This window comes from Palaemon carinicauda, chromosome 2 (assembly GCF_036898095.1).
Source record: "Palaemon carinicauda isolate YSFRI2023 chromosome 2, ASM3689809v2, whole genome shotgun sequence".
NCBI lineage: Eukaryota > Metazoa > Arthropoda > Malacostraca > Decapoda > Palaemonidae > Palaemon > Palaemon carinicauda.
Window position 1 is genome coordinate 42093146 of NC_090726.1, and position 11633 is coordinate 42104778.

At 34.0% G+C, this 11633-nt stretch overlaps 1 long non-coding RNA gene across 1 annotated transcript; it reads left to right on the forward strand.

Annotated features, from left to right (window-relative positions):
- The first annotated feature begins 481 nt into the window (after window positions 1-481).
- On the forward strand, window positions 482-10686 carry LOC137624173 (uncharacterized). Its single transcript, XR_011040697.1, has 3 exons — window positions 482-681; window positions 4819-4913; window positions 7464-10686. It is a non-coding gene; the product is annotated as an uncharacterized lncRNA (long non-coding RNA).
- Window positions 10687-11633: the final 947 nt, after the last annotated feature.

Sequence of the window (11633 nt, forward strand, 5' to 3'; positions counted from 1 at the left end):
CAGTAAGGTGCAGACGTTAAAGCTTAATGCTTAAACGTTCTTAGTTGAATCGGTAGAACTTCATAAGTTCAAAGTTGGAACAAATGTTTTCATGTTGACCAGGCTGACATGAGTCTTTTTATAGCTTATATATGACATATGTTTTTGGCGTTATTAATAGTTTATAGGACGTATCTGTTTTGACGCTGTTATTGTTTTTAGAATGATTTATTGTTAATTTATTTTCATCATTTATTTCCTTATTTCCTTTCCTCACTGGGCTATTTTTTCCTGTTGGAGCCCATGTGCTTATAGCATCTTGCTTTTCCAACTAGGGTTGTAGCTTGACTTGTAATAATAATAATAATAAATTCTTGGAAGGAGCAAAAATTGAATGTACCCCTGAATGCAAGCACTTGAGAAATTTACCAGTTTATTACAGCGGATGTTTATTTGGTAGTCTTCTGAAAATGGTCTTAAAATTCATGCTGATGTTGTATAGCTTTAGTATAACTGAAATAGCTTTGCCTATCATTTTTAGTATTTTAATTTGGCCTGTCAGTGATTTCTACCTTCAGAAAAACTATTATAATTTATCTTTTGCAGGGGCTAACGGTTATGGAAAAGCTGCCGTGAGAAACTAATTATGGACAAGTTGACGTGAAAAAATTATCCTCAATCTGCATAATTGCTAGAAAGAAGGTAATTGAGTATTTGGTAATTTCCAACCCTCAACCCCCAGGAGTTATTTTTCTTAGTTTATTTTGCAGTATATTTGTTTAAAATTGCTCTAACAGCCTTAATTTTTGTCATAGAGAGGTCAGGTTGGTCTCATTCTCTTGGAAAATGCCTGAATTTTCTCAATACTTAAAAGTATGCCAAAAAAAAAAAAATTTAAATAAGCCTTTTTTTGCAAAGACGTACCGGTACGTCCATGGGGGTAAAGGTATGAGTTTTGTGAAACGTACCAGTATGTCCTTTTGGGGGTAAAAGGGTTAAATTAGTGTAATAGAATTTGAGGTGTTGATTATCATTGACAAGAATTTAGTTCAACTTAATAAGTCAGTTAAATGTTCAACGGTGAAAAGGTAAAATACCAAACTTGAAACTAGATAACTAGTTTGTTTTTGAAAGACCTTCGTGAACTGAATATTTAATTCAAGCAGTGTTTTGTGAGTCACTGAAATAGAGGTAACAATGAACAGTGGCTCAAGTACAAATTAATTTGGTTTAACTGCATGGGAGCACGAGAATGTTGGTTATTCTAAGATTTACCATTTGATCAATAGGAAATCTTGCAATTTACCAGAATATTTCTAGTTAGATATCTGCATATGCCAATGCCAAAAAGTACCTATCAAAAGTTCGTGTAAATCCAGTTTTCAAACTGATGGCATGGATGGTACTGTACTCAATAGTTTTAAGTGCAAATTTCAGCCTGTGGAAAGTGAAATGGAGAATAAATGGGTGGTTTGGCTAATTAGATTAATGCTAGAAATAACATATACAATGGAATAGGCTGTTTTTAGAAACTTTCGTCAGATGTATTGTCATGTTTTGCACCATTGTTCTATCCATTAGTGCTTTAGCATTTATATAGATCAATGACTGAACAGGTGAGCCCTAATCTGTAGCTAAGAGATTTTGATTGTCCCAGGAAAGGCATTTAGCCCAAATTGTAACCCCATCTCTGGAGGTTCATACAAAATTTGTTCTTCCTCTATCCAGGTGACCCATTTCTTCCTGGTATAGGAGAATCCACAGGGCAGGTCTTTAAGGTAAGGGAGGTTAATGTAATTGGAATGACACTCACACTATTCATGCAGTTTGTAATTTAATTAAATAGGTCTGATCTCTACAGTTTATTTTAATTAAATATGTCTGAGGTCTAAAGTTCTTTTAAGGTCTTGAAGCTGTGATTTCAGACTTATTCCTAATGATTGTAGTGGGTGCTTGAGATTGTGCCAAGTTATTTTCATATCTAGTAATTACAGCTTGACTCATGTCAGGTGGTAAAATGTTGACTAGGCTGTACCAGCTGGTAGGGGTGTTGCACTCATCGGCAGGCTTTTAGCTCTTTATTTTTCTGGTGTAGGTTGATCTTTCCCATACAGTACAGTATTTTGCAGTGGCATGCCTTAGTAATGAAAAACTTGAGCTTCCTCATTTTTGTTTTCCTGAGGCTAAACTAACTAGTTAAGCTTTTCGATCTTGTAAGATTAAAGCTCTGTTGATGGACTTTAATGCTTATGGAAGTGTAAACCCAAATGGTATTTTTCCTTTTTATTTTTGTAAAGACTGCAGATTTCTTAGCTCCAAAGTTTTGTTCAAGTTAGCAAGATGAGCTTTTAGCACTTGTTGGGGAATTGGTAATGTTACTCCTTTATTTAAATGTCTGTGGTAGCTAAAGTCCCACTGATTACCACCAAATTTCCATAACTCCCATTTCCAGAAGTTTTTTAAAGTCTTCTGGCAAAACTTAATACGTTTGCTGAAGGTAATAATCTATTCCCTAATTTGCAATTTGGTTTTCGTAAAGGCTTTGGATCATGTGATGCCCTTCTTAATATCTCCAACGCTGTACAGAAATCCCTTGGTAGGCAGGAAGGTCGTATGATTGGTTTATTTTAGTGCTTCCTTTGAGTGTTTATCATGAGGCCCTAGTTTTCAAACTCAAATATTTGGGAGTGGGTGGGTCGCTTCTTAGCGTTGAGTTTTTAAGTAATCAATCAGTTGTTGATGGGCACCATAGTGAGTATAGGAATGTGATATCGGGTATTCCACAAGGTAGTGTTCTTGGCCCGTTACTTTTCATACTACTGTATATACACACGACATGTGGTTTGGCCTAGCAAACAAGCTCGTTGCATATGCAGATGATTCTATTTTGCATAAATTCCATCCCCTGAATGTAGATCTGGGGTTGGTGAATCCCTTGATAGAGATCTAGCTAAAATTAGTGTATGGTGCAAATTATGGGGTATGAAGTTGAATCCTTACAAAACTCGAAGTATGATTGTGAGTAGGTCAAGGACAGTGGCTCCTCAACATCTGGATCTCGGCATTGATAGTGTTTCTTTAAATTTTAGGTGATTCTCGACAGCAAATTTACTTTTGAGAAACACTTTAGGTCTGTCTTCAATTGCTCTAAAAATTTGCTTATTGGGAAAGTCTTGAAAGATTTTCGGTGATCAGTCTATTCTGAAGTGTTTTATTTTTCATTCTACCATGTTTTGAGTATTGTTCTGTCTGGTGTTCAGCTGCTGATTCTCATCTTGATTTGTTTCAATTAGTTCATTATGCATGTTGCATAAGATTTTTCATAACTGACCATCCTTTACATTCAGAACTCCGTGGATAATTCTATCCTGTTCGTAATACTAGGCAGGCAGTTAATTATAATACAGGCCTTCTCCATCATGAGGCTCAATACTACACAGTATTCTAGGAGTTTTATTCCAGCTGTGACCAAGTTGTGGAATGATCTTCCTAATCGGGTAGTTGAATCGGTGGAGCTTCAAAAGTTCATAGTTGGAGCAAATGTTTTTGTTGACCAGGCTGACAGGAGTTTCTATTGTTTTTATGACTTATCTGTTTTTGATGTTAATAATTTACATAGGACACATGTTTTAGCGTTGTTACTGTTTTTAGAATTGTTAAATCTCATTTATTTATTTCCTTATTTCCTTCCCTCACTGGGCTATTTTTCCCTATTGGAGCCCTTGGGCTTATATCATCATGCTTTTCCAACTAGGGTTGTAGCTTGGCTAGTAATCATCATAATCATAATAATAAGGCTGTTAGCTTGAAAATTTTTTGCTTCAGCTCCCAACTTGATACTATTTGTCTGAAGTTATACCAGAGTCACTTTACTTGAGCTGAGACATTATTGATGATAGTGTTCTGTTAAGTGAGGCTGATGGACTGGATATGGGTGGTTTTTCAGTTCTTAGTTTCCCCATTTTTTGTATGCGGGGGGTAAGCATACCTGTGATTTCATAGTTTCATGAGTGCCATATTTTGTAACCTCTGATACCATAATGTCTTCTTAAAGTATTCCTTCAATGGCTTTAAAGAACCACGACTTGTAATGCAGAGATCAGCAACATATGTAAACATCCTTGTCTTGGATTTGTGGAAAGTGTAAATATTTTTGAGCCTAATGCATGACTTTGTTGGAGATTATTTGATTCCTCCACTTTTCTTGCCATCCATTTCCACAATGATCTGTGTAAAAGATCTAATATGTACGTTGTCAGGGATTTTGGTCACTTAAGCTACCTTGATGAGAATAGCTGTTGCCTGTTATTGGCAGCTGTTAGGTGTTATATCCTTAGTCTCTAATCAATCTTCCATAGATTTTATTAGGTTAGACATGACTGCAACATGTCATCCAGGTTGAAAGCCTCTTTGGTCTATAAGCTGCTCCTTGGTGAGAGTTAGGTGGCCATAATAAAGTGTCGGTTTGCAAGTAATGCAGAGCAAGGCAATTGATAGGCGACTCATAGGTGAGCTTGCTTTACCAGGCTTGAAGTAAGGCTCACCTATTGATAATCTCCATATCCTTGGGAATAAATGGTAATGCATATTCATTGAAAGTGCAAGAATAAATGTAGAATCTTGACTGCAATGTCATCTAGACCAGCAGCATTCCTTGACTTTTTATAGCCAATTATAATTTTGTCAGCGTAGTGTCTAATTTTGGATTTGATTGTTAAATTAAAGGGTTTTCTGATTTTTAACTTGTGCTGATCTTTTAAGCTTTAGTAGAATTACTGTATAATGTAGCCTTTTAATTATATCTATAAAAGAAAACTTAAAATTGTTTTTCTTCTGCAGGTGGAACTGAAACTTGCAGCTAATGGATAAAGGATAAGCTTACGTGAAAATAATCCTGACACCTACATAATGGAAGTCTCTGGAAACATTTAAAGGTAAATATGGGTACTCTTTAAATATGGTTTTAAAAAGTATGAATATTGACCAAAAATAACTTTGCTAACATTGTTTTATGATTTATGTAAAAGAAAATGATATAAAGGCTAAAATTTGAAATCAGAACACAGTTGGTACTAAAAGTATTAAGCACTCCCTTAGATGTTAACCTTAGTTAATTGAAGGCTCTAAATCAGTGGTTCCCAAACTGGGGGGCGCGCCCCACTAGGGGGCCGTGAGGACGATACAAGGAGGGCGTGAAGTCATCTGCTCGAAATTATTTGTTTAATAGAATAATAAAATCATTAAAAGAACAGCAGCATCCATCACAAAAAATTTGACCAGAAATTGTGCCTTAGTCTCATAAGTATTTCCACATATTATATGGCAGGTTTTCAAATTATCTATTCTTAAAATTGCAACTCAATTTTGCCAATTTGCTAATTTTCAAACTTTTTTTTCGCTCACTTTGAACCAAATGTTTCATTTTTAGTTACTGGAATGTACTATTATTTGTTTGAGTGGCTTTCATTATTAAATTGTAATACAAACAGAAATCTGTTTTCCTGTGCAATGCTAAGAAATAAATATAAGAATCATTTCATATAAAAAAAAAAGTGGGGGCGTACGAGTCTACTGGAAGCAAAAAGGGGGCGTCAGGTAAGATAGTTTGGGAACCACTGCTCTAAATGAACCAGAAATTTAATTTTGGCACTTTTTATGTAATTTTTTTGAACTGGAAAAAATAGGTGCCACTAGGCTAGAAGCTGTAATAATGGTTTAAAATTTTGTGGTCACAAGGATTGCCTAAAATTTTGCATTGTAATTTTACCTGAAATTCTAGTGTTAGATAAGATCTCTTCATATGTCAATGCCATAAAGAATGCAGTTTATATTGGTCTGAAAGTAGTTTAAATACAAAGTTTGCAAATTAGTTATGATTGTCACCTGAATAGTAAGTTTCTGCCTGTGGAAAGTGAACTGGACAATAGTTAATGGGTCAAGTTTGCTTAGTTATTAGTCTAATGGACTTCATTTGAACGTATCTCGTTTAGTCTGGGTCAATTTTAAGTTTCTTGGTATGCATCAGAAGAATTGCTGCTGGAACAAACTCAATCTAGTCGTCTTGGATGATAGTAAGCCACTTCAGTCTATGAACATGTAGGCTGCATTAGCTAATGGAACAAGGCATATTAAATCAAGTTGATGTATTTCATTTGGATATATTGAATTGATGTTTCGTAATAAGTTTTAAGGTAGAAGGTAAAGGTTGCAATTCAGCCTCGAGTAATGTTACTTTTAAGTTTGTACAATGATTTTCACCTGACATTTTAACCACACGCCATATTGGAATTAAACTCAGAAGGGGTTAAAACTTAACTATTTGTGTTGGCACCAAGTAGATTTAGATATGAAGACTGAGTTTATCAACTGGGCTCTGGTTAAAATCAGCTGATCAACAAGGCTAATTAGTAAAGCTTATTTCGTAAGAACTTAATTGGGTAGGCAGTCAAGGACTGCAGCCCCAACAGATGAAAACAAATATTAAGTAAATTAAAATGTTTGGTTACTTAAAATGTTTGGTTGGAGGTTTCTTGTCAGGGCAATATGTAGCCAGCTAGAGTGGCTGATTAGTTAAGTACTGTCCAAATTTAGCTTCTAAGTTAATTTCTATAAGCTGAAGAAATCTCGAGCTTAACCTGCAAAACTTTTTTTTTTCTCAAATATAAGCTAGACATTACCTTCACTGCATCAAAATTTCCATTGGCACATGGAGTAAAGTTTGATAATTTAAATTTTCATGTTTGAACTGTTTAAAGGTTTTGATGGTTTCTATTTTTCTTAGTATGTTTGCTAGCAGCAAAGGTTAAGAAATTTCTAGTTATTTAAAGTACATAAAAAATGAAAATAGAGGTCATTATTAATTAGCTTAAATTTAAACCACCCTGGATTTCCACATAACAGGGTAGTGGATGGATTAGGGTTTAGAAGTATACTGTAAAAAAACCTATTTAGCTAATAGTTGCTCTGGTTATTGAAATATTTTCCTCCCAAGAGTTGATGGGAGAAGTACAAGAGGAAGGCCAAGGTTTGGGTGGATGGATGGTGTGAAGAAAGCTCTGGGTGATAGGAGGATAGATGTGAGGGTGATAGGAGGATAGATGTGAGAGAGGCAAGAGAGCATGCTAGAAATAGGAATGAATGGCGAGCGATTGTGACGCAGTTCCGGTAGGCCCTGCTGCTTCCTCCGGTGCCTTAGATGACCGCGGAGGTAGCAGCAGTAGGGGACTCAGCAGTATGAAGCTTAATCTGTGGTGGAAATGTGGGAGGTTTGGCTGTGGCACCCTAGCAGTACCAGCTGAACTCGGCTGAGTCCCTGGTTAGGCTGGAGGAACGTAGAGAGTAGAGGTCCCCTTTTTTGTTTTGTTTCTTGTTGTTGTCGGCTACCCCCCAAAATTGGGGGAAGTGCCTTTGGTATATGTATGTATTGGGCAAAGACAAGTTAGTCTTAAATCTTTCCCAGTATGCTGATTTATTTCCTTTTACAGGAGTGAACCCCCATTGATTGGTGCCAGGAAGAATTCTATGAAGCATAACTAAACTACTTTGATTATCTCTTCTCAAGCTCTTGCTATGAAGGGTCTGAAGATGAAGACAGATACTTGTGCTTTATGAAGAATTGCCCAAAATTTAAAATCTCAAAGGAAAAAGTTTTTGCACAAGGAAGCGCACAATTACCTTTTCAATTCAGGCTCATGGACTTTGATGGCTCTAGGGTTTCAAAGTTTGGATTGGGTTTCAAAGTTCGGATTCCTTACTATAGTCACTAATAATTTGAATTATTTAAAATGTAGAATCCTGTGGAGTAAATAATTTTGAATGGTGTTGAGACCTTAAGCCTATGGTACTTTATTTTACTTAATGAAATGGTATAGGATTTTGAAGAAATTTACTTAAATAAGCAATTGTTGGCTGAAAAATAGCTTTTCCAGTGTGTGTGTATATGACCACCATTGACATTTTTTTTTACATCTTTGTAACTTACGAAATTCACGTAGTGATATCTTAAAAAAAAAATATAAATATAAATTTATTTCATTAGCAAAGGTTTGAATCTTCAATTTGTCATTTATTGTAAATTATGTAAAAGCTTAAACAAGGCTGACATTCAGGTGCAAGAAATCTTTAAATTAACTCTTCTCTACAGCTTGCTACTGTTAGTTGCTATACCACTGTAATTAATTGGTCCTTAACTTTTCAAGTTAATGTCTGTGGTCTTGTATGGTAATTTAAATCTCTATTATATATCAAAAAATAATTAACACCTATGTCTTGAATATTACTTCAGTTGCCATACATGTAATTTTATTACTTTGTAATTAAAATAGTTTAAATTTAGCAAAAATTTGCTAGATTTATAACTTAACCACTAATATTTGTAATCTTTCATAGTTTAATTTCTTACAATTTGAGATTAGTTGTTTTTCTTAAAGAATAACTTAATTTGGAACAATTGTTAGCATAAATTTTTCACATTCCATTCTAAACATTTATGGATAAGACTGCAATAAGCAGGAGAAAGTCTATTAGGAGATTCCTTTGAAAAGATAATAGCAAATTTAGGGTTGTCAGCTGATGGAAACCTTATTGAAGTTTGTCATTATACCAGGTAATATATTTTTATCTGAAGTTAGAAATAAAGATTTACTAGCAATATGTTCATTCTTTTTCCAATGTATTATAACTTTTCAAAATTGAAATGTGGTATAGCGATTAACAGCTTTGTTATGAACTTTTTTAATGAAGCCATCACCCTTATAGCACTCAATGCCTTGTTTAAAATCTTGTTCCTGTGAAGCTTTTGTACTTGATAATCATGTTCAATATGCTAATAGTCCGAGAATGCCAAAACTGCAGTGTGGGAAAACATTGAATGTGCTGCCATGAACTGAAGTAGTTATACTCTGCTACCCATCCCCATTCCTAGATTTTGTGCAAATGTGATCATAACTTGAGCATTGTACTGTATCGGGCAGATCTAAATTTTTAGACTAGTTTGGTAGACCTCAGTGGAAGGAAATGGAACATGGCAAATTTTTTTTTCCGTAATTTCAAAATCTTATTTACAGACTAGTAATCCATTATATTTTAGCTATTTGTTGCAAGGCTTGAAGAATTTTCTTGAGGAAAGGCCAGCTTTGTTACTAGAACTAAACTTTTTAAGAAATTTTGAAGATATGCAAAATGTAAGTTTTTAAAGGAATAGCTTTTACAGGTGCAAAGAATATGGGATACTTTGGGTATTTTATAAAACACTTGTTTTTGGAGGAAGGGACTGAAGAAAATAAGGTTGTGAATTTAAAGATTGAAACTATTTTATCAAATTTGAAAGGTCAAGGCCTAGTTATGAACTCTGAATTAGGAAAGAAACTAGCCATGTAGGGGAATATTTTGAAAAGATTTTGTGATCTTTACAGAATACCGCTTGTGATAATCCCTGCAAGGGTTCAATTCCTCTTGAAAGGTTGGTTAGAAAACTAGGAGATTCTATGCTTAGAATTTTAATTATTGCAGGTGAAACTTTAAATATTAATGGATGTAATAGTGTAATCTTATTAGATTATAAAGCATTCTAACAGTAAGAATGTGTTATCTATAAAGGTGTCTTGTGTGGAAAGTGCAAAAGACCTCTAGTAGCAAGGGAAAATGAAAGTTTGTATCATGCCTTAAGCTTCATAGTGATGCCCTGTTGGTGGTTAAAAAATTCTCTAGAAATATTGGATAAACTAGAAATGTTAAAGCAGAAAAAATAGTATAAGAATGTTCAGGTGTAGTTATTCTTTGACTATTGAAGGATATTAAGATAATTAAATGTCGGTGTATAGTACTTTGTGTAAATGCACTTGAACAGTCTACTTAACTGGATTATAGAATTTAGTTGGTGAAAAGTTCATGTGGCCTATTTCAGTCCATTAAGTCTAGTATTTCCTGTTGAATCTGACATTGTGCTTTGCAAAGAATAAATTTCCTCATATTTCACGAGTGGAAGTTGTGGCCCTATTGAATCTATTTTTGGTACTAAAATGTCTTTAAAAAAGCTTGTACTAACATCGGTGATTCTCAATTTTACAACAGTTGGTGAGCTGGAAAGCCTTAATTCATGAAACTAAGATATTGAAGAGCTAATTAGAATAACACTAATCCATAACCAAAGTATTTTGTCAGTTAATTTGTTGCCTTGGTTTTTTCTTATTTCCCCAATTTACTGGATATTTTCCTTGGATCTTATGGCTTTGTGGCATCCTTTTGGAGAAATTTGCCTGCCTGTAAATGTCTAAGTATGTTTTTGCTGGAGTAGGTAATGACCAAACTTTTCAGTAGACCCTTAAATATTGGGTCTTATCTATATTTTCATAAATCGACAATATTGGCTTTGATATTTATGGGAAATATTAAATTACCTCTACTGACAGAATATTAACATGTTAACTTCATGTTAAAAGGTTTCCATTTAACTGAACTTGAAACTGCTCAGACCATACAGTATGTGATGTTTTCTTGAGTTTTAAATAGTAACTTTGAAGCAAGATTTGTTTCAATTTTTCAATATTTTTTCAAGTACAGTTGAAATTTGAGTTGGATTTCAAACCTAGTAGGAATTTGGTGCAATTTTTTCTCTAGGATTTCTTGTATATTCAAAATGCCCATAGTTGATAAATAAGAGCACATGTTAAAAAGGATACTATTACCACCATAAACTAGACCATCATTTCCTGAGTTTTAATTATATTCTGACACCCTACCTGTAAACCGATTCCTTTAACACAAGATTAAAAAGTTTCAAATGTGTTTTAAAAGTTCCAAAGGATTTCATGAAGCTTTAATTAAATGGGAAAGTTTTCCTGGTAGTAGTATTCCCATCGTATGTTTTATTGAAGAAAAGTTAAATTGTAAAAAAAAAACACTCAGGACTTTCCTTGAAGGTATTAAATGAGTTATATTGAAAAAAATCTGCTCTTGCCCTTACACTGAAGAAAGGAAGACATTCGTTCTTGAGCATGGGCTGCTTTGACAAATGTTAAATATATTTTCTGTAAAGAATTATATAGTTGAAGTGTTCTGTTATAGAAGAGTTATAAATTATTTTCCCTTATAGAGGGCAACTTGACAAAATCATCAATTGTATGTCAGGTTTGGTATACAAAATTTGAGAAATAAAACCTTTTAAAAATATGCATAATTTTTTTATTAATACACAAAATATAAATACATGACACAGTAAATATAAGAAATAAATAAATTCAAATATAAGAAATAAATAAATTCAAAAATACATACAAAAAAATTAAAAAATACATCAAATTATATTAGTACTTAACATTCCTCTAACGTTCAAATGGCCGAGTGTTCTCCCTTGACGCCCCCCTCCCCTCCTAACACCAGCTGAAGCCTCTTTATCACCAAAAAGAGCCAATGATTATATAAAATTTACCTTGCTTATAACTCTACGGCATAGCCACGTATTCATTTAGACTGTCCATTTTCTATCATATAGAGCTCGTTCATTCTTCCATTGGTGGAAAGAGGAGCAGAACCATCAAGTGTTCCAAGAATATGGATGTAAACATGGCTGAAAAACACCTTGATAAATCATGTTGGACAACTATCCACTTTTCTGAATCAGTAGGGTTTCTTAAGAAATACCCAAGTATTTCTTG